Source organism: Dama dama, chromosome 7 (assembly GCF_033118175.1).
Source record: "Dama dama isolate Ldn47 chromosome 7, ASM3311817v1, whole genome shotgun sequence".
Taxonomy (NCBI): Eukaryota; Metazoa; Chordata; class Mammalia; order Artiodactyla; family Cervidae; genus Dama; species Dama dama.
The window spans coordinates 27,165,550-27,187,200 of NC_083687.1; the positions used below are offsets into that span (position 1 = coordinate 27,165,550).

Genomic DNA, 21,651 nt, shown 5'->3' on the forward strand with positions numbered 1-21,651 from the left:
GGCACTCACCATCACTCTGTATTCAGAGCCACCTTCCTCTGGGGTTACTGAGCCTCTTCCAAACTACCATGTCTTGCAAAGCAAACAGGAAGGAGCTGTCATAACAAGCACAGTACATAAAGCATTCTCCGGGACATGAGGTCCCGAAACACTGTATTTAAGGGCTTATTTGGAGAAGCTCTGACCTGTTTCACAAGGCAACCACCTTCTTGGATGAAGCAGACTTGCAGACAATCAACGGCTGCACTGATGAGGACAGGCAATCCTCTGCAAGTCTCTAACTGGTCCCTTAAAGACCCAGTTTCAGGAGACTGAGCTCTACTTCAACCCCATTTCTAACATACAAATCAGACTGCAATTGCAAGTGGCCGGGAGATAAAACATTTAAGAGGCTTTTAAGCAACATCATCTGCTGTGAGCAGCTGCTTGTAATTCTAAATCTGACTGCAGCCTCTTAACTGATGTGATTCCTTGAATATTCAAAATAAATTATCATGTTCTCCAAGATAATCCATTACAAAATATACAAAGGCAGTGTTACAGCCTCAGCTGAAATGAAAAGAGAATGGAGGGACATAATTAACAGAGATAAGTTATGCACCCCCTAGAGAGAAAAGGTCTTAGATTTTAAATTCAAACAGTGTAACGTAAGTAAGGATATGACAGGAAAACACATTTCTTTTTTATAAAAAAAAAAATTCAATCTAAACCCCCACATTTTATAATTGCTCAGGTGCGGGGTGCGAGGGGGGTGATAAGAGGAACAGGCAGAGTTAAAATGTATTTAAAAAAGGAAAAAACCTACTATCATGTGGCATATTTAAAAGCAAACACAACCCAGTAATTATCTATCATCTCCTCTACAGCCAATGGTTATTTTACCACCTGGTTACATTCCATGCTAATATATAAACCATTCTGAATTCTGTGATCCTCGTATTTTAGGGATTATGGTACTTAGAGCCATCATAATATTGTCAGACCTAGGGACCCACACCCAGAAAGAAAACTAAGAAGTCCTAAAAGAGAAAGAATCCCAGGAGAACTAAAGGGGTGGGGAAGGTGTTAGTCTCAACAACCTGAACAAGCAGCCTTTAAATCAGGCCCGTGTCAGAACGACCTAGATGTTCTCAAAACACACACCATGTACATCTCTACCCAAGGGAAAGCAGGAGGCTCCCTAGAGGATGAGGGTGCCCTTCCCTCCCAGCCCACACCGCTCAGGTCTTACACAACTTGTAGATCAAACCCAGGTGGGCCTGGGGCCAGACAAGGAAACTGATGCTGGACACCTTCGACCAGGCTGGATCTGAACCCTGCCTCTGCCACCTGCTAGCTGGGAGGCCTTGAACAAGTCACCTAACTTTCTGTGCCTTAGTTTCCTCATCTGTAAAACTGGGGGTACCTACCTCATGGGGGGGCTTTGGTGGTGAAGTACCTTAGAAAAGTACCTAACATGTAGTATATTTAGCACCCACAGATCAGCCTCATCTTCCTCCTAAGTCCCAAAGTATTACACTGCTCAACTGCAGCATCACTTATTCTTCTGAAGAACATTATTCAGCTGACTCAATCTTCTATTATAAACAATGCTTCAGTGAACGTCCTAGTCAATAGAGAGATTTTTTTTTTAATGATGCTCACCAAATTCAGTCAGTCCCCTACTTAACTTTTATGTATAATACTGATAGTCTCAACAGCCCCTCCGCCCCAAAGTAGGCACAGAAGTCTCAGAGGTGCAGCGATTGGCCCACCAATGCCTGCCAAGTTCCCAGGGCACAGCTGGACCCCTGGTTCCATGCAGCTACTAACCTGAAAGGCCTCTTCTCCAGTCCCCTTCCTACTGCTCTGCTAACTTTTAAAAGATGTAGTACTTTTAATAAATGCACTTTAGATCCATAGTAAACATTTGGAAGTTTTGTAAGAGGTAAACTCAAGCTTTCACAAAGGTACACATCAGCTCAAACACAGGGTAGACACAAGTGTCAACAGCTCCTATAAATATTAAGGTAATGTACTTTTTCTGCCAAAGCCTGAAGCAGAGGTACCCTAAATGCTACCCACAAGGGACATTAGCACATGGCGAAACTTCCCAGTGAAGCAAATGAATAATTACTGAATTCGGTGTCATGAGAACTATTCTTTGGGGAAGGAGAAATTCACAACAATTACTTTGTAGGAGCATGTGCCGTGCCAAGACAAAAGGAACAGGTACTCCAGGATTCAGGATAACTCAGATAAGGACCAGAGTGGCCAACTCTCCAGTGTGGCTCTAATTAGGCCTGTTTAGTATACACGTATCAGAGGTTAGGTCTGACAGGGTGAAAGTGTTGACAACAGGGGAAGAATTGTAACATAGAGATGGAACCTGTAACCAGCATATGCTCACAAGAGGGCGTGAACTTAGTATTAGGACTGTCATTTGAAGCTGCAGTTGTTTCAAGAAAATGGTTATTCTAACCAGAGAAAGCATGAGAGTCCCAGCACTAGAGATCTTAAGTGAAAAACTGTTCTCTAAACCCCAGTCAGCAAGAAGACATCAAACGAAAGGTACTGAAGTCTAACAAGATACAAGGAACACTGAGGTTATCACACACCACTGCGCTCAAATGGGACCAGAAGGGACGCGGGCAGGGAGGACAGGATTCAGTCTTCCTAAAAACTCCGCAAGTATGACTATTTTCAATCCAGGGGCCACACAATTTTAAAAGCAAATGTATTCGAGTCAAATACAAGTATCCTCATGGAGGAAACATTCCAGAAGGAACCAAGCAGCTTGGTAATGGTAACATTTATGGGTTGAAATCAGGGTGGGATGAGAAGGCGCGTCTATGACACAAACCCCAACATGAGGAGGATCTACCTTTCTGAACAACTAACTCTGCTAGGCCGGAATAACTCCAGCGGTTACGTTTAACTTCTTAAAGAGAAAACTGTAATTTCCACCCCTGATTTCTGACATCTACCTTTCAAAGACCTAAAGGATTTCAACTTTCATTCTCTATCCCTGATCAAACAGAAGCAAAGGATTTGCTCTCTGCAAAAGCGAAAATAAAAAATTTTTGTTCTGAAAGGATCCTGAAATTCACCTTGGTATAACTGTTTAGTTTTAAAGTAAAGGGCCAACACCCAGAGTTGATTTAAGGTTGATGGCCAGTTTAGGATAACAAACCAGGGCAGCCAGGTTCTATACAAGGATGAGGCACCCTAACCAAACCACTGTGCCTTCCAAACCTCTCAGATTACTTCCGTTACAATAAACAAAGGAATATGCATGTGCTTTACTATAATCCTGTATTACAATGTTTATTTTATGTGAGTTTAGGTAATTCAGTGGATGAGAGGACCCAGAGGTCTTGGTTCTTACTCTGCCAGCAACTGACTCCACAAGTTCACCAATACTGAGACTTTCCTTTTCTCATCCACAAGCACGTTGATTTCAGCAATATTAAAATGGGAAAGAGGGCTCGTGTGATTTTACCATGTCACTGATTACAAGCTTTATCACTAGCCAGGTATGTTAAAATGTGAAAAACTGTCTGAAAATTGATGAGATGTGGTGGAAACACGTCCTTCGAATGTAGCAGACAGACACTGGCTGCAAAGAGGAATGGGGACCAGAGGGGGAGAAAGGGCCTGTCTGGATGGATCAGGGGCCCTTGAGATGCTTCCACTGCAGAACAAAGCCTCCTCTCCCTCCCTCTATGACACTGCAGTTCTTCTAACCCCCAAGCCTGAGAGCACCGTTCCTCTTGCTGGCCCTCAATCCGGCTGGTCTTCAAGTTGCATAGATCTTCTCCTAGAGACAGTCTCAAAAGATTAGCGCGCTCCAGCCTGTGCTTGTGGCCATGGCTCCAGCCGAGGCCTCACCGCTGCCCCGGCCTACTCCAACAGCCTCCAAGTCCGCCCTCATATCCCCTGTGTCCATCCTCACCAATCCATCCCACGCATTCTGACAATACTCATGTCCCTGGAGCACAACATTCACGATACACTCCTTCCAGTCCCAAAGCCTCAGTGGTCTTGTGACATCTCAGGAAAGACAATAGGCTAGGAGGGCAAGACCACCCAGGCTAGAATGCTTTGTGACCTTGGGCAAGCATCTAAACTTCTGAGCCTCCATTTCCTCACCTGTAAAGTGAGAATGCTTAGAGTACCAACTAATAGTACTTGAGAAAAATCCATGTAAAGGCTCAGTGCAGAGTCTGACACGTAGTAATAGTTTAATAAAAGTTAGCCCTTATTATCAACAACTTGTCCTTCTAACCTTTCTTTCCACTTCTGCCTGTCAGCTTCATGCATCTGGGCTACTTGCTTTAATGTCCAATGGTGCACTTGTCTGCTCTCTAAACTTTCTCTCCTAGAATGCCCGTCCTCTGTGCACCTGTAAGATTCCTCTATGAAGGGTAAGGTGAAATTCAAATGTGGATTCCATTCTGTTTCATTTAACTGAATCCTCTCTTTGATGGGGCCTGACATCCTTAGAGGCCCTTATAGTTGATACTGGCAAACACCACTATATCCACAGAGAAATTCCCTGAAGGTGTAGTTTAGCAGCCAGGTAGGTGAGGTGAAACTTAAATCCACATCCTCAGTTTGGGATGGGATCCAGGATATCAGATTTCCACTCTTCTAGTTATTACTTCAAGTAACCAAGGCCTAAATCAAGGCCAAGGACCCTCTCTGGAAAGTGGTGGAAGTTCCCATATGTGAATATGGTAACAGGGGGTTCTAGACTGTAACTGGCAGTCATCTTGCAAGATCAGCCAATGGACATAACAAACATCTGAGAAGACTTCAGAGAAACAGAACATAAGTTTTGCCTCTGGGACTTTTCAGGTCGGGTGGTCATTTAAGCCCATCTGGCACTGGGTTCTCTGTCTCTTGCATCCTAACCAACTGGGCAGTGTGAGGTGTTGATAACCTGGCAAGTTCTGCCATAAAGCTTTCCCAGATACAGTAAGACAAGTCCCTCCCCCCCTCAGAAATCTGCTTCTGATCCCCTTCTAGTCTAAGGTGCAGATTAAGTACAGTGTAAAAGGATTAAAGTATAAGCCACTTCAGAAAGCCCTTTGGAGTCAGAAACTGTGTTGTTCAGCTTTGTATACAACCCCAAGACACACACACAGCACACACTCAGTAACTGACAAGCCAATAAATTAATAGAGTGAATCAAATGTGGGCTAAAAGGAAAGAACAGACTTTACAGATGTGAAAGATGGCAAATTGTTAACCTTGGATGGCTTGAAGATGAACCTTTAGTCATGAGGTTAGATTTTTAAGTTACAGAGTAACAGAGTTACATAAAGGGCAGGGCCCACTGAACAAATCCAAGCAGCACAAGGACAGAGGAAGGGGCAGCTAAGTTGCAGGAGACAGATCTACATGATTTGGACAAGTCACCTGGCATCTCTGGGCCTCAGTTCTCAATTCTTTATAAAACAGGTAGGGGATATCACTTCCCACAGGGAGGCTGTAAGAATTATCTATGGAAAGCAACTATTAATAGGAAGGTGCCCACATCAGTAATACCTGAAACTGAATGTATGCAAAGACAAACCCATTGGGTAACTAATGGAAACAGTAACTGTTCCCATCAGTAACATAAGAGTTGGTAGGCACAAAGGAGGGCTTAAAAATAATTAGAATTTTTCTTAGGGGAGAGGGACAGGATGTGGCTGAGTGAGGGGCTGAGTAAAAAGTAGAACCATCATTCATACTCTCTACTATCTACTTAGGCATCAAAGTCACCCTAGAAGATGGTAAACAGCTTTGCTGTGATTTCTGTAATTCAAGTTGGAAATAAGACACCCCAGGACTGATACTCACTTCTACAAACAGAAGGACAATCAACAGTTATGCTGAGAGAAAACAAGGAGGTAGTAGCAAAGAGATCCTTGCAAACATCCCCAAATTAAAAATTCTGACACCTCCCCCCCCACGCCCCAAAGAAAAAGCTCAGTTGATCCCAGGGAAAGGGATAACTCACCTCATTTTCAACTGCGGCTTTGCTGGAATACGTGTCTGTGAAAACCCAGTTTTAAATATTTTCTCAGTTATTTGAGATTCTCCAGCTTTATTCCGGGCCACATCTGCTAAACCTCACTTCCCCTTCCCCAAGAAGAAAAATAAGTGAAGAAGAAACATTTATCAAACCACTATTTGGCAAGCCCCCATCCTGGGCACTTTCAACTGTATCATATCATGGAATCCCTAACAGTTCTGCAACATGAAACCCGTGGACAGAAACGATTTCGAAATTGAGTCAAGAAGCTGAGGACAGAATCTGAAGTAATGTTGAATAATGAAGTAATGAAGTACTGTTCTTGAAAAAAAAATCTGACCATCAAATCTTAATACATTCTCTACTTTCACTTTCAGCTAAGTTCTGTTCTATATTCTGTAAAACTAGCCATCAGTAACCATCAGTAACATTCCTCCTTTCGTTTTCAGTTAGAAACAAACAAACAAAAAAAAAAATGCGAAAAACAATCTGTCCAGAAAAACTTCCTGCCGATGAAAAGTTATAATCTAGGGTAAGAATGTAAAAGGGACATGAGTGACATTTCTCTTTCAAGTACTGAGATTTCCCTGGAGAATCGCGAACAGCATCCAAGCGGACAGAAAAAGTGATGCTCTTGTCCCCTCACCGCGGATGGAAAGTTATAGGGTTCATCCACAGCCACCGAACGCCAGACAGGTTGTGTCCGTATCTCTAGATTCTGCCCCAAGTGCTGTTGGCTGAGAGGTGCAAGCAAAACAAGTGCAAACCAACAGGTTATCTACTGAGTGGTTAGGGAAACAAAACCTAAGTTACAAAACCTAACAAGCAACACGAGCTCTTCCGTGCCACCCCATAAAGAAAGCACTTCCTGCCACCGGTCCCGCTATTAAAGAATTAAGGCTCACTCTCCCGTCGCAACCCTAGGTTCCGCAGCCCAGCTCGTAGGTCATGCACTGGATTCTTCCATTCGGGACTCCCCACCCCCACCCCAAAGTGGGCCAAGTGCATCATCCAAATTTGCAATCAAGAAGCCAAGAGCTGAGCTCAACTACAGTCGTGAGCAGGGGAAACCATCACCCTAAAAGTGCAAGGGCACGGAACGGTTGGTTGCAAGACACAGTTCTGAAGAGCAAGTCTTGCTCCAGGCACGACTCCCTCTACCCCGAGGCGGGCTTGTGAACGCTGGGGTAGGGTGGGGGGCGAATCTTATCTGCGTTTAAACTGTAAAAGAGGACTTTTCCTTGCTACTCGCAGCAGACACAACCCGGCCGCGAGCCGCTCCAGCCCGCGACCCCACCGCTCTCGCGCCCCGATTCCCTCAAGAGCAGCCCAGGTGGTTCCCGAGTCCCCGCCCCCGCGCTTCCCCACCGGCCTCATCCTCTCCGAGGACCGCTGGCTATCTGGTTTTAATAAAAACCGAAGCGTTCCCAGGCTAGCAGGCTCGCCTCCGGGGCGGGGGCAGAGGCGGGAGGGCAAGAGAGAAAACGAAAGGCCCGAGGGGACCGACCCGCGCCGCGACCCCCCGGCCCCGCGGTGGTTCTCCCGGCTCACGCGGGTTTTGTTCTCCGAGGAAGCGCGATCGCTCTCGGGGCTCTTCCCTGGACCTCCGGCCGCGCGTTCCTCTAGTCCGGGCGGGTGAACCCGAGCGCAGAGCCCACCCGCCCTGCCTCCCGTAGACGAACCGGGTGCGTTCCCGCCGCGCCAGTCAGTGGGCACATCGCCTGCCGGCGGCTTCCACCGCTGAACAGGTGAGACAGCATCGCGCCGAAACGGCCGAGATGCCTGCCGTCGCGCCCTGAGACCCGGGTCCGGCGGGCTCCTTCGCCACGCGGTCGCAGCGCGGGCCGGGCCGGCAGTAGCTCGTGCGCACCGGTTCAGAACCCAACCGCCGGGTTGCATCCCTCGGTCCCGGCCGCGAGCCGGCGCGGGTGTCATGGCCGAGCGGCGGCCGGCCGAAGTTTTCCGGAGCCGCCCGCTTACCTCTTAGGCCGAGCGCAGCGGCGGCTCGGAGAAGCGGCTAGGCGGCGGTGGCGGCGGAGCCCGGGGACCAGCCGAGCGGGGAGGAGGCTTGAGAGAGGTATCGGCCAGCAGGAGCAGCGGCGATGGGAAGAGGAAGGCGCCGGGTATCTACAATCAGAACGTGGGCTGACCGTGACGTCACAATGGCGCGGCCAGCCAATCGCCGTCCGGAGGCCGAATCTAGCGCTATGATGTCATGCGGCCCGGGAGCCAATCGTGAGACAATAGAACTTTCGTGATTGTAAATTCCAGAATCCGATGCAGTGGAGAGCCGTGGTCCGGGTTGGTCCCCTCTGGTTCACGTGTCTCTGGGTGATTTTATCCGCTTTCTTCCTAATAAGCCTGCGTGGAACGCAGAGCCTGCGCAATAGCACCGGTGAAGTTCCTGATGCCCTGAACTCTGCTTCTCTCAGTGCCAGGCGTGGCAGGGTTGTGTGGCTGCGTTTGGACGGCAGACGCCCACTGTGGTGCTGTCTCCTGGCGGGTTCTGGAAGGGAGCTAGTTCTTGATTTCAGGTGAAAGGGTTAAATGCCTCCGGAGAGTACCAGAGCTAACGAAATAGGTCAGCAACAAAAAAAGCGCTGGAAACTGATGCTATAGCTTAACTCCCTGTTGGTAGATTTACCGTGATTTTTGTTAGGGATTCTGATTTTCCCTTAGTGATCACTGCCAACTCCATTTCTCCTCAAGACTTTTTGTAGGAAATAAGGTGATGGAGTAAGTGACATCGTTTCAACTAGACAAATACAAGCACAAAAGACAAAGTGCTTTGTGTTCAGGGCATGAGTAGATCCTTGCTGTTTTTCATTGATATTTGGATAATTTAAGGCCTTCATCATCCTAGTATCCTATGCTTTCTTCATATCAGGTCTCAGAAATTAAACCTTTCTCCCAGTGCACTCTAATTGTACTTCTGTTACCCAGTGCCCATGGGTCCAACACAGCCACCTATTTAATGCAGACAAATTTATTTTACATACTTAACAATGTGATGTTTATCATGTGCCAGGTGTGTTCCAGGCACTGGGCCATTGCCCATTGCCTTAAGAATTTTTGTTCGAAGTATATACAAATTAGATAATGTAAACATACACAAATAACTGAATTTTTAAATATCTGATTGCCATTCTACTCCACCAACACTGACTGCAGTTTTCGATATTATGCTTGGTGTAAAAAACTGCAAGAATTCCCTCCCCATGTAAAATGATACAGTCAGGAAACAACTACTGTGTAGAATGGTAAACTGCCTTGACAGAAGCCAAGATACATAAATTGATGAATAACTTTCTGTCAAGGGGCATGTGAAAAAGCATCTGTCAGAGGCATAGAAGAGTTGAGCAAAGATGCCTCCCTTACTCTTTACTCTTCTGCTGGAAGTTCAAGGCCAGAGCTGGTTCAACTCTGTCACCCTATCCAAATCTATCTTTCCAGGTTTTAAAACTTTCAAATGTAACTTGATATTCCAAAAATCTCAAGTTTTATACCACACAGAATTGTTTTTATTGTTTACCTATCAAAATGTTTTAAACCCATACTATCAAAATATCTGTTGTTGTTGGTTAGTCCTTCAGTTGTGTTCAACTCTTTGCGACCCCATGGACTATAGCATGCCAGGCTCCTCTGTCCATGGAATTCTCCAGGCAAGAATACTGGAGTAGGTTGCCATTTCCTTCTCTAGGGGATCTTCCTGAACCAGGAATTGAACCCAGGTCTCCTGCATTGCAGGCAGATTCTTTACTATCTGAGCCACCAAATCTGTATTTATTTTTAATTATGGACTTATATGGGCTTCCCGGGTGGTGCTAGTGGTAAAGAATCCACCTGCCAATGCAGGAGACATAAGAGGCCTGAGTTCGATCTGTGGGGTTGGAAAGATCCCTTGGAGAAGGGCATGGCAACCCACTCCAGTATTCTTGCCTGGAGAATCCCATGGATGGAGGAGCCTGATGTGCTTACAGTCCATAGGGTTGCACCGAGTCAGACACAACTGAAGAGATTTAGCATGCATGCACATGGACTTATGTAACTGTCATCATACATTAAATATTAAATATTTTTTTCTCATTTTAAGATAAAAGTAAATATAAAGTTTATTGTAATTTTATTCCTATCTCCCAAAGGATGTTTTTTCACATGCTTTTGACAGACGCTTTAGTTATTATCTGTGTATCTCGGTTTCCATTAGGGCGTTTTTCACTCTGCATTGTAATTTCCTGACTGTCACATCGTGTTCAGTCTGTAGGGTGCTTGTACCTCCACTTTGAAGACCCCTACTTTAGATTGTAAAGTCTATTGGAAGGGAGTTTACTGTGTGTTGAATTTTGATCATTATTTATTCTCAGATATTACAGTCCTGATAAATAATAAGAGCTTAGTAAATATGTTTTAATAAGTATGTGAGCTCTTATCCTTGCCTCACTATCATCACATTGGTACTTCCATTTCCTGCTCCAGAACTCGAAAACTCTCTCAGATATATATGTCCCAAGACTGTTGACTCCTCTCAAACTTAAGCTAGTAAGGTCGTGCTCTTATTCTCTCCCCATCCAGAGACTTAGGGTTCCCAATACATGTATAATTCAGGGAGGAACTTCTGCCCCCACCTAACTCATCTCACACCCTGCAGTGTAAACTGGCTGCCATGACCTCAGTATGAGTTACTCCATCTGGTTGCACCATCATATTCGTGGATAAAGTTGTAAGAAATGGCTCTCCAACTTAACTGTGGCTATTTTTTTTTTTTTTCCAAAATCAAAAGAATGGCTAGGATTCCATGCCAGAGTTCAAGAAAAGTATGTTAGTGTCAGAATCAACTTCCTTGCCAAGTTGGGTCCTACACGCTGTGGTGAAGTCATTCCAAACCTAACAAGCAACCTGTCAAAAGTGAACCCAAGTAGGTGCCATACAAAGCCCTGTAACTCCTGCTTGATTCCATAAAGCATCCATGGTAATCCCCCAAAAAGTGATCGTTGAATTACCTTCATGTAATAGTTGACTATTTTATTCCTTCTCCTCTTCCTCCTCCTGCTTTTCTTCTGGCAACATTTTCCCTTCAGTGATCCCAGACCTCCTCCAACCATACACTTCCATTTGTATCAGAAGGTTGCTTCAGTATTGAGAAATATTGGAAATGTTTTTCTATTGTTACAGTATCTGAAGTTGAATTAGGAAATACGATTGAAAGTTTCACCAGCATTCCATTTGAAGGAGTGTTGTTTGATTTAAAGATGAAATACTATATGTGCTGAGAAGGTATTTGCACAACTCAGTGAAACCTGTCCTTCGTAATAAAATATAAGCCCCTGTTTGCCTCTGGACATTTGAATTCTGATTAAAATATAGGCCAGGTATAAACTAGTTAACTGGTAGCTCAGATGGTAAAGAATCTGCCTGTAATGCAGGAGACCCAGGTTTGATTCCTGGTTTGGGAAGATCCCCTGAGGGTGGACATGGCAACCCACTCCAGTATTCTTGCCTGGAGAATTTCATAAACAGAGGAACCTGGAAGGTACGGTCCATGGCGTCCCAAAGAATCAGACATGGCTGAGTGACTAATACTTTCACTTTCGCAAGCTAGTTTATAGCTAAGGGTGACGCTATTCAATCTCTGCCTTTTGTTTTTCTTGCCTGTGATTCTACTTTTTTCTTCTTTTCTAATTTGTGTTTTCTGTTATCTTGTTGCTGGGGTTCCCATTGGCCTGCTTTGTCTTTGCTGGAGAGAGAGATTAAAAGGCAGTTTCGTTTCCTTCTCAGACCTTGGAATTAGTTCTATGCTTCCATTGTTACTTTGCTGCCACTCCTCTTTATTGCTGGTCGACATGTACCCAGATTTATCTCTAGTCCTCTCATCTTGATGGATGTGAGCTACTGGAGGGCTCTGCCCATGCCTGGCTACCATGTTGCTACCCAACAGCTAGCAGAACCTCTGGCAAATAGCAGACGCTCATAAATATCTGCCAAATGTAAACAATTTAAACTATTTCTGGATTCTCTGGTCTTGTCTTCTCCACTTCATTTTAGAGTATTTAGTTCTCTCTCTAGGAGCAACTGGATAATGAAAGAAAGGATCTGTGTCCTCATCTTTATCTTTACTTCCCAGGTGATGTTATCACTGCCCCTTTAATGGCTTTAGATTCCATCTATAATCTACTAACTCTCAAATGTATTTTATCCAGCCTGGACCTTTCCCTTGAATTCCAGACTTATATTCTTAACTGCCTATTAATGACTCCTTCTCTTGGGTGTCTGTTTAAAAGGTATCTCAAACTGAGAATAATAAAAAAATGAGCTCTTGGTTTTTCCCCAGACTTGCTCCCCCTGGGGTGTTCTCAAAACAAACACCTTAGAGTTATGTGTAACTCCTCTCTCTCTTTCACATCTTATCTCCATGCATCAGCAAAATCCTGCCCAGAATAATCTAACCCAGAAATCTCCGAGTCTTGCATCCTGGCTTCATTCTGATCTCTATAAGTGTCCTCTTTTTGGGGAGTTCTCCTTGATCACTCTCTAAATTTGTAACATCTCCCTCTTTGCCTCCCCCATTATGGAAGCTTTTCCTCTTTTTTTTTCCTCTCCCTAGCACTTATTGTCAGACATAGCATAGGTTCACTTTTAATATTTATTTATCTTCATGCCATTAACTTACTGAGAGCACAGACTGTTCTCTTCACCACTGCTTGAAACCTCAGCACTTGGAACACTGCTTGGCACCTGGTAGGACCTCAGGTAATACTTACACTTATTCAGTGGATAAATTGAGGAACAAATGAATAGAAAACTGAAATGCAGATCCATAAGATATGTTTGTACTAGGTACCACTTGGCCAAAAATGAAGTCTAAGAAAAAAAATACCAAGTACAATAATTTAAAAAATTACTCTTGATGGGTATTATTTTTCTGTTCTGTTTTTTCCTGCCACCTTTCTGAAATGTTAAAATCTGAAAAGTTAGGGATTTCCCTGGTGGTCCAGTGGTTAAGAATCTGCTTGCCAGTGCAGGGGACATGGGTTCAATCCCTGGTCCTGGAAGATCCCACATGACGCGGAACAGCTAAGCCTGTGCGTGCACCCCAACTATTGAGCCTGTGCTCTAGAGCCCGTGAGCCGCAGCTACTGAAGCCCACGTGTCGACAGCCAGTGCTCCACGATAAGAGAAGCCACTGTGATGAGAAGCACGAGCACCACAACTAGAGAGTAGCCCCCGGGGCTCTCCACAACTAGAGAAAAGCCCACACGCAGCAATGAAAACCCAGTGCAGCCAGAAATAAGTAAATAAATAAAATTTTAAAAAATCTGAAAAGTTAACACATTCTAAGAGGATACCTAACCTTTTAAAAGCACTGTTTTAAAAGAGGATAAAAGACTGTAACTCTGGTTATGATGAAAAAGGCATACCATTGTCTTAAATTGGTATGAATTTGGGATGTCTTAACTGTGGTGTTGGAGATTCTTGAGAGTCCCTTGGACTGCAAGGAGATCAAAGCAGTCTCTCCTAAAGGTAATCAGTCCTGAATATTCATTGGAAGGACTGATGCTGAAGCTGAAGCTCTAATACTTTGGCCACCTGATGCAAAGAACTGACTCATTGGAAAAGAGCCTAATGCTAGGAAAGATTGAAGCCAGGAGAAGAAGGGGACAGCAGAGGATGAGATGGTTGGATGGCATCACTGACTCAATGGAAATGAGTTTGAGTAAGGTCGGGGTGATGGTGATGGTGATTGGTGATGGACAGGGAAGTCTGGCGTGCTGCAGTCCATGGGGACACAGAGTCAGACACGACTGAGCGACTGAACTGACTGATTGATTCTTCTATAAATGTATCAGTTATCTTGAATATCAAGTACTTTCTCTTGAAATAGAGACTGTTATGGTAATCATTTAGATGATGAGTCAAATTGGGCACCAGTTCTTTCTCTTTTTACTACTCATACATTTCTAAAACCTTTTCCATTTACACTCTCCTTTTATCCTTTCAGCACCATAATGTGATGAGAAAATTGGGCCAGAAAAGACTTAAGTGACACACCCAAGGTTACAAAGGCAGTTAGTGCAGAAGTAAGATTGAATTCAGGTCTCAGTCCTCAACCTCTTTACAAGCTCAGCTATGCTAAAGACATGATCTTATACCAGGAAAGCTTCTCAATGTGTCTTTTACTTTTCTGGTTATCGAAAGAGAAATGTCTTAATTGATATATTTCATTCTACAACATATGAAAGAGCTAAAGAATTCTAGAAAGTAGACAAAAGCAGATGATAATCACACTTCTAGGTAAAAACTATGTGCAACTGGCAAAGAGCAGTGATGTGGTTCTGTTGTTAAGAGCATGTTTGTGTGGACTATGTCCTACTTGAGCAGTGGGTTCTAGAAGTGTTCTAGACGGCTTGGATGTTGGTGATATAGTACAGAATATGCTTTGCTCTAATTCTGACATTTATAAAACAAGTTTCCCAAACATTAGGCATAATTGGTTTAATTATCCTAGGTTATGCACTGTGTTAGTTTTATGCATAACATATCATAAAATTTATTCCTCTTGTGTACCCACAGAGCTAGATGTGTTCTTACATGTCAAAAACTGGCAATGCCATTTCATTTCACAATCTCAAATTTCCTCAAGAATCAATATGGCATCTTAAGTCTCAAATTAAATCTACAAGTGTATGTTGCTGTGCAGTTATGTCTGCAAACTATTGCTTGGCGTCTGGTGGTGAAGCACATTAAAAAATTTTTTTTTCATATATTCCCTAATGTCCAGTTTACTCAGTCGACTCCCTTTCGGGTTTAATGGTTTTGTAGTATTGTCTTCTGATCTGAATGTTTAAATGATGCATTGACTTGCATCAGATGTATTTCAATAGAATGAATACATCCTATTGTCAGATTGATACCCTATACACATAAAGTTATTTAAAGTCTAGAAAATTAGAAGTACAATAATATCTTGTTATTTGTGTATTTTTCTGATCAGTAAGATTAATTTCTACATAGTCTTAATCTGTATCTAATCTTTTCATTTTTCTCTGCAACTTCCTGCACCCTTTTTACTTTCTGATGTGACCTAGGACAAAATGTTTCTTTCCTATTCTCCCTGTAATCAGAGCATTCTGTACGGGCCTTTGTTTTATCACTTATAATGTTAATATTGTAATCATTTGCTTATACTTCTCTTCTTTAAAGCCAGAAGATGTGTCATTTATTTTTGTTCCTCTAGCATTATGCTATGCCAGAAACATAATAGATATTCAATGAATGTTTACTGAACAAGGTTTCCAAAGACTGTTTACTTTCTTATTGATAAAGACATCAAATAAAACAGAGTAGGCTGTTTCAGGATACGCATGAGAGACTTTGGGAAGGCCCAAGTTTATTTCGGCAGTTAAATGTTCTTTCATAATGTAGTACGCAGCTTCTGAAAGTGCCTCCAGTAATCTCTGGCACCTGATATTCATGTCTATGGACTAGACCTAGTAACTTGCTCCTAACAGAAAGAACATGGCAAAAATGAAGGAATGATATTTCCAAGATTAGATAGGAAAAAAGTGACTTCTGGGATTTCCACAGTTGTCTGGTGGCTAAGACTCCAAGCTCCCAGTGCAGGGGGCCCGGGTTTGATCCCTGGTCAGGAAACTAAATCCCACATTCCACAACTAAGAGCTTGCATGCCAAAGCCAAATGATTCCATATGCTGCAAGGAAGATCAAAGCTTCTGTGAGCTGCAACTTTGATCCAGCACCACCAAATAAATAAATATAGCTTCTTGACTTGCAGGCTTTTTTGAAACAAGTACCGTGTTGGAAATGCTCACATAACAAGAAACTAAGGGTGGCCTCTAGCCAATAGACAACTAGGAACTCGAATCCTCAATGTGACAGTCTACAAGGAACAGAATCCTGACACCAACCACTTGGGTGAGCTTGGAAGTGGATCCTTACCCACTGAAGCCTTGAGATGATTACAGGCCCTGAGGGCATCTTTTATCCTGACTTGTGGGCATCTTGGGTATAGTCTGTGAGAAGCCCTGGAGCAGAGAACCCACCTAAGTAAGCAACACACTGATTTCTCATCTATAGAAGCTTTGATTTAAAAATGTGAGAATTCCCTGGCAGTCCAGTGGTTGGGACTTGGCGCTTTCACTGCCATATTGTTGTTTTTGTTCAGTTGCTAAGTCATGTCCAACTCTTTGTGACCCCATGAATTGCAGTACGCCAGGCTTCCCTGTCCTTCTCTATTGTCCAGAGTTTGCTCAAACTCACATCCATTGAGTCGATGATGCTATCCAACAATTTCATCCTCTGTAACCCCCTTTTCCTCTTTGCCTCACTGCTCTGGTCTGGGTTCAATCCCTGGTTGGGGAACTAAGATCCCTCAAGCCAAGTGGCTTGACAGAAAAGAAAAAAGAAAAAAAACCCAAAAAACTGTTGTTTCAAGCCACTGTTTTGAGATAATTGTTACAAACCAATAGATATGCATCCTATGGGGGTGCTAGTGGTAAAGAATCTGCCTGCCAATGCAGGAGACACGAGACACAGGTAGGGAAGATCCCCTGGAGGAGGGCATGGCAACCCACTCCAATATTCATGTCTGGAGACTCCCCATGGACAGAGGAGTCTGGCGGGCTACAGTCCATGGGGTTGCAAAGGAGTCAGACACGACTGAATCAACTGAGCACGTACACATGAAGATAACATCAGTAGTTTACTTTTAAAAACAGAAATCAGAGACAGAAGAATTGAAATAAAATCTATTTACCTTACTTGTCAGAACAATCTAGGTATGCCTAGTATTTTGATAACTAGGTCAATATTCCAGCTGCAAGAACTTGCCTTTCCCATTATGGTTTTCTGTTATCACACAAAACAATTTTACACATTTGGGGAGAGGCTGCCACATTTGAAAAGGAGGAGATAGCGATCAAGACAGGCCATCCTGGAAACAAATTAAACTGCTACTGCACTGAATGAGGGCTTACTGGAAAGAGACCCTCATTTTCGTTCTGACATCAATAAACATTTTTTCAAGTCAGGGGGTTAGTCAAGTGCCTCCAATTTTTATTTATTACTTTGAATTAGTTTTTATTCCAATACCAAAGAAAGGCAATGCCAAGGAATGTTCAAACTACAGTGCAATTGCACTCATTTCACATACTAGCAAGATAATGTTCAAAATCCATCAAGTTAGGGTTCAACAGTACCTGAACTGAGACTTTCCAGATGTACTAGATGGATTTAGAAAAGGCAGAGGAACCAGAGATCAAATTGCCAACATCTGTTGGATCATAGAAAAAGCAAGGGAACTGCAAAAAACCCTAACTACTTCTGCCTCATTGGCTACGCTAAAGCCTTTGACTGTGTGGATCACAACAAACTGTGGAAAATTCTTATGGGATGGGAATACCAGACCACCATACAAGTTTCTCTGAAACTTGTATGCAGGTCAAGAAGCAACAGTTAGAACCAGACATGGAACAAGGGACTGGTTCAAAATTGGGAAAGGAATATGTCAAGGCTGTATATTGTCACCTTGCTTATTGAACTTATATGCAGAATACATCATGTGAAATGCTGGGATGGATGACTCAGAAGATGCAATCAAGATTGCTGGGAGAAATATCAACAACCTCAGATGTGCAAATGATACCACTCTAATGAAAGAAAGCAAAGAGGAACAAAAGAATCTCTTGATGAAAGTGAAACAGGAGAGTGAAAAAACTGGCTTAAAACTCAACATTCAGAAAACTAAGATTATGGCATCCAGTCCCATCACTTCAAGGCAAATAGTTGGGGAAAATGTGGAAATAGTGACAGATTTTATTTTCTTGGGCTCCAAAATCACTGCAGATAGTGACTGCAACCATGAAATTAAAAGACACTTGCTCCTTGGAAGAAAAGCTATAAGAAACCTAGACAGCATATTAAAAAGCAGAGACATCATCTTGCTGACAAAAGTCTGTTTAGTCAAAGCTATGGTTTTCCAGTAGTCATGTACAGATGTGCGAGCTGGACCATAAAGAAAGCTGAGTGTGGAAGAATTGATGTATTCGAATTGTGGCGTTAGAGAAGACTCTTGAGAGTCCCCTGGACAGCAAGAAGATCAAACCAGTCAATCCTAAAGGAATCAATCCTGAATATCCACTGGAAGGACTGATGCTGAAGCTGAAACTCCAATACTTTGGCCACCGGATGTGAAGAGTCAACTCATTGGAAAAGACCTTGATGCTGGGAAAGACTGAGGACAAGAGGAGAAGAAGGGGGAGACAGAGGAGGAGATGGTTGAATGGCATCACCGGCTCAGTGGACGTGAGTTTGAGCAAATTCTGGGAGACAGTGAAGGACAGGGAAGCCTGGTGTGGTGCAGTTCATGGGGTTGCAGAGTTGGACACGACTTAGCCACTGAACAACAACTTTGAATTGAGGCATTACAGGTTACTATCAAAACACAAACACAAACACAAACATTATATGGTAAGAATAGTGTATTGTACTTTCATTCACTAATGAGTGTACCCATTCAGTTTACTGGATCAGCCAATTAAGAAGTAACTAAGCTCTGAAAGCATGAAAGCCTGGAAAGTTGGGTTGTAGTTAAATAAATCAGGAAAAATTCCCATAGATTAGGGGTTAGGGGGTGCTATAGCACAAGAAAGAAAAAAATGAATATTCAAGGTACATTCATGAATAGCCTGTTCACTTTTTAAGTTAACTAGGGCATTTTGCAGGGTATCTGAAAGTCACTGGATACTACGTTGATACTTATTGTTTTTAGAGGACATGGTGTGTGCCAAAAACTGAGATAATAAAACTACAATACTTGGTTAAAAATAAAAGATGATGTACCTTAAGAAGTGCTTAAAAAGGTGCCACAGAAATTCAGATATTGGAGAGAATGACAAAAGGGTCTTGAGGCAGCAGAGCCTTTGCAAAGGCTGTAGTTAAAAGACTGCCCATCTCTCCCTTTCCCGTCTCAACTTAAAAAACCCTTTTTTTCAGATTGGTCTCTCCTATTACCCCGGCTAAAATCAGTCCCGTCTCAGGAGTCGCTCTTGCCTTGGCCATTAGTTTACGCTGAGTTCACAGCACTTTACACAACCTGCGATCGTTCTGCTTACTAATTTTATCCCTTCCTTCCCAACTAGCCTTTAAACTTCGGCATGGCAGAAACAAGTCCGCCTTGTTCACTGGGGTGTGCCGGGCATAAAGTATGTGCTCCATAGACACTTGCGGGATGACCCAGTGTAAAATGTGAAGTCAAAACAAGGTATTGGTGGAGGGATGGAAAAACGCTGCGTGTCCGGACATGGATTCCTAACGTAGCCCTTCCTCCGAAGAGCTCCGAGCCATCTTTACACAACGTGCTCCGAGCCTCCAGGAGGGATCCTCGGGGGTGGACAGGCGCTGTGTCGCCAGTCAGAGGGGCGGGCGCGGCTTTTCCTCCCCCACCCCAACATCCCGCCCCCGAGTCTGGACCGCACCCCTCCTGATCCTCCATCACTTCCGGGCCCCCGCACCCTCACCCGGCCCGGGGACCAGAGCCCGTCCCGGACCCCTCCTCCACTCGCAGGGCGTGGGGACCGTTAACTGCCCGCAGCCGCGCAGGGCGGTGCCGCCCCCGCCCGGCGCCCTCCGCAGCACCAGCCCAGCTCGACCGCCGCGGTCACCCCATTCATCCAGCGGCCGTGCCCGCCAATCACCGCGCGCCCATGGCGCCGCATCTGGCGGTGGGCGGGGCCGCGCCCGGTGCGCGCTCTCGTCCTCTCCCCGCCAGGGCTCGCGCAGGCCGGGGTCACTCCCCGGCAGTGGCCAGCCTCCGCCCCTCGGTGACCCTGCGGGGACTTGGGTGGGGGTGAGGAGGCTCGGGGTGACGGGGCGGAGAGCGGCGCAGCCTGGAAGGCGGGGTCTTGGGTTCTGAGGGTAGTCAGGGCCTCGGAGGAAGAATGGAAAGTGGTCCTCATCTCGCAGCAGCCAGCCCCTCAAGAGAAACCCTAAGATCCCTTCTTAGGAGTTGAACATGGACATCCTGGATGAAAGCCAGGGGTCCTAGCCCCCGGACCTCCAGGTCTGGAGGCTAGAAACAAAGTGGGCAGCTCTCTCCTCGCCTCCTCGTCCCCCCGCACCCCCCCCGCCAAAGCAAAAAATGTTTCAAAGAGGCAAACACTGCAGACACACGTACAAAGTTTATTGTTAGGGACACAGCACAACATATGGGAAACCACACAGACAAGCAGTTTATTTAAGTCAGAAGCAAGACAGAAATATATACTCCGAGAAACAGGGTGTGGGCATCCTCTCTGGTGAGGAGGAACATAGTAAAGAGATGATTTTCATTTTTATTTTAAAGGATTTCATTTTCCCAGTTAGACATTTGAAAAAAAAAAACTTTTTTTTTTTGGCTGAGACACATGGTTTGCAAGATCTTAGTCCCTGTCCAGGGATGGAACGGTGCCCCCTGCAGTGGGAGCTCAGAGTCTTAACTAGTGGATCTTCAGGGTAGTCCCGTAAAGAGGTGAGGCAATGGCACCCCACTCCAGTACTCTTGCCTGGAAAATCCCATGGATGGAGGAACCTGGTAGTCTGTGGTCCATGGGGTTGCTAACAGTCGACTGAGCGACTTCACATTCACTTTTCACTTTCATGCATTGGAGAAGGAAATGGCAACCCACTCCAGTGTTCTTGCCTGGAGAATCCCAGGGACCGGGGAGCCTGGTGGACTGCCGTCTATGGGGTCGCACAGAGTTGGACAGGACTGAAGTGACTTAGCAGCAGTAGCAAAATAAAGAGGTAGTTTAAATCCCTCATATAGCATAATCCTTCTGGGTCTTTGTTTACCTTTGACCAATTATCTCATTTCTTTTTCACACGTGACCAGTCTTAGGACACTTGCCAGCATGTGTGTGCATCTTTTTGCTAAGATGGATCCCACTACAGAAGCCTGTGAAGGTATGTCCACCATTATTATGGGGTGGTGTCCTCTCGCATATTAATCCCCATGGAGCTTTACCACAGATGTGCACCTAAGGAAGTTTTCCTTGACCTCAGGAGTGGTAATCTTATCTCTTTACTTCAGCAGAGCTCGGCTTCTGCCACTCTCTTTGTTCTTGGAGTATCTGGGTGAGAACAAAGTTTGTTTTACTCCACTTGACAAAACACCAGCTGTCCGACCCAGGGTCCCATTTGTTTCCTACTTCAGTCCTGACTGCAGTGGCCCCATGCCCCTTGGACCCAGAGAGCCCTGAGGAACATCCAGACTGGCACAGAGGATGCTCCCAGTCCTGAGATGGGCCATTGGGTAGAATTGCATGGGGTGGGAGAAAACGGGAAGATGAATGAACAAGAAAACGTGTCTTTGGGCAGCTCAACCCAAGTGTGATGCTAGGGAAGGGCTGGCGGAGAAGCTTGAAGTCCTTAGGCATCTTTCACAATCATCTTTTATAACCCAGGAATTAGCCTGCATCGTAGACTTTGCTAATGCTTGTCCAGGCGGCTGAAAGCAGGGGTAACACAAAAGGCTGCTTCTGTTCAGGTAAAGTTACGTTTATTTTTGTATCTTCAAAAATTGATGATGTTGACAATATCTCTCCTAGTATGTTTCATAAATGGGCTTTTGGTTTTCTTCTGAACTATCTACCGTAA

The 21,651-nt window shown here is 44.5% G+C and overlaps 1 protein-coding gene across 1 annotated transcript in view; it reads right to left on the reverse strand.

The window, feature by feature from the left end:
• ELOVL5 (ELOVL fatty acid elongase 5) overlaps positions 1-8,234 on the reverse strand; it is a 69,884-nt gene extending 61,650 nt beyond the window's left edge. The window contains exon 1 of the mRNA XM_061146928.1: positions 7,985-8,234. The gene's annotated coding sequence lies outside the window, so the exon portion shown is untranslated. The remainder of the gene's footprint in view (positions 1-7,984) is intronic.
• Positions 8,235-21,651: the final 13,417 nt, after the last annotated feature.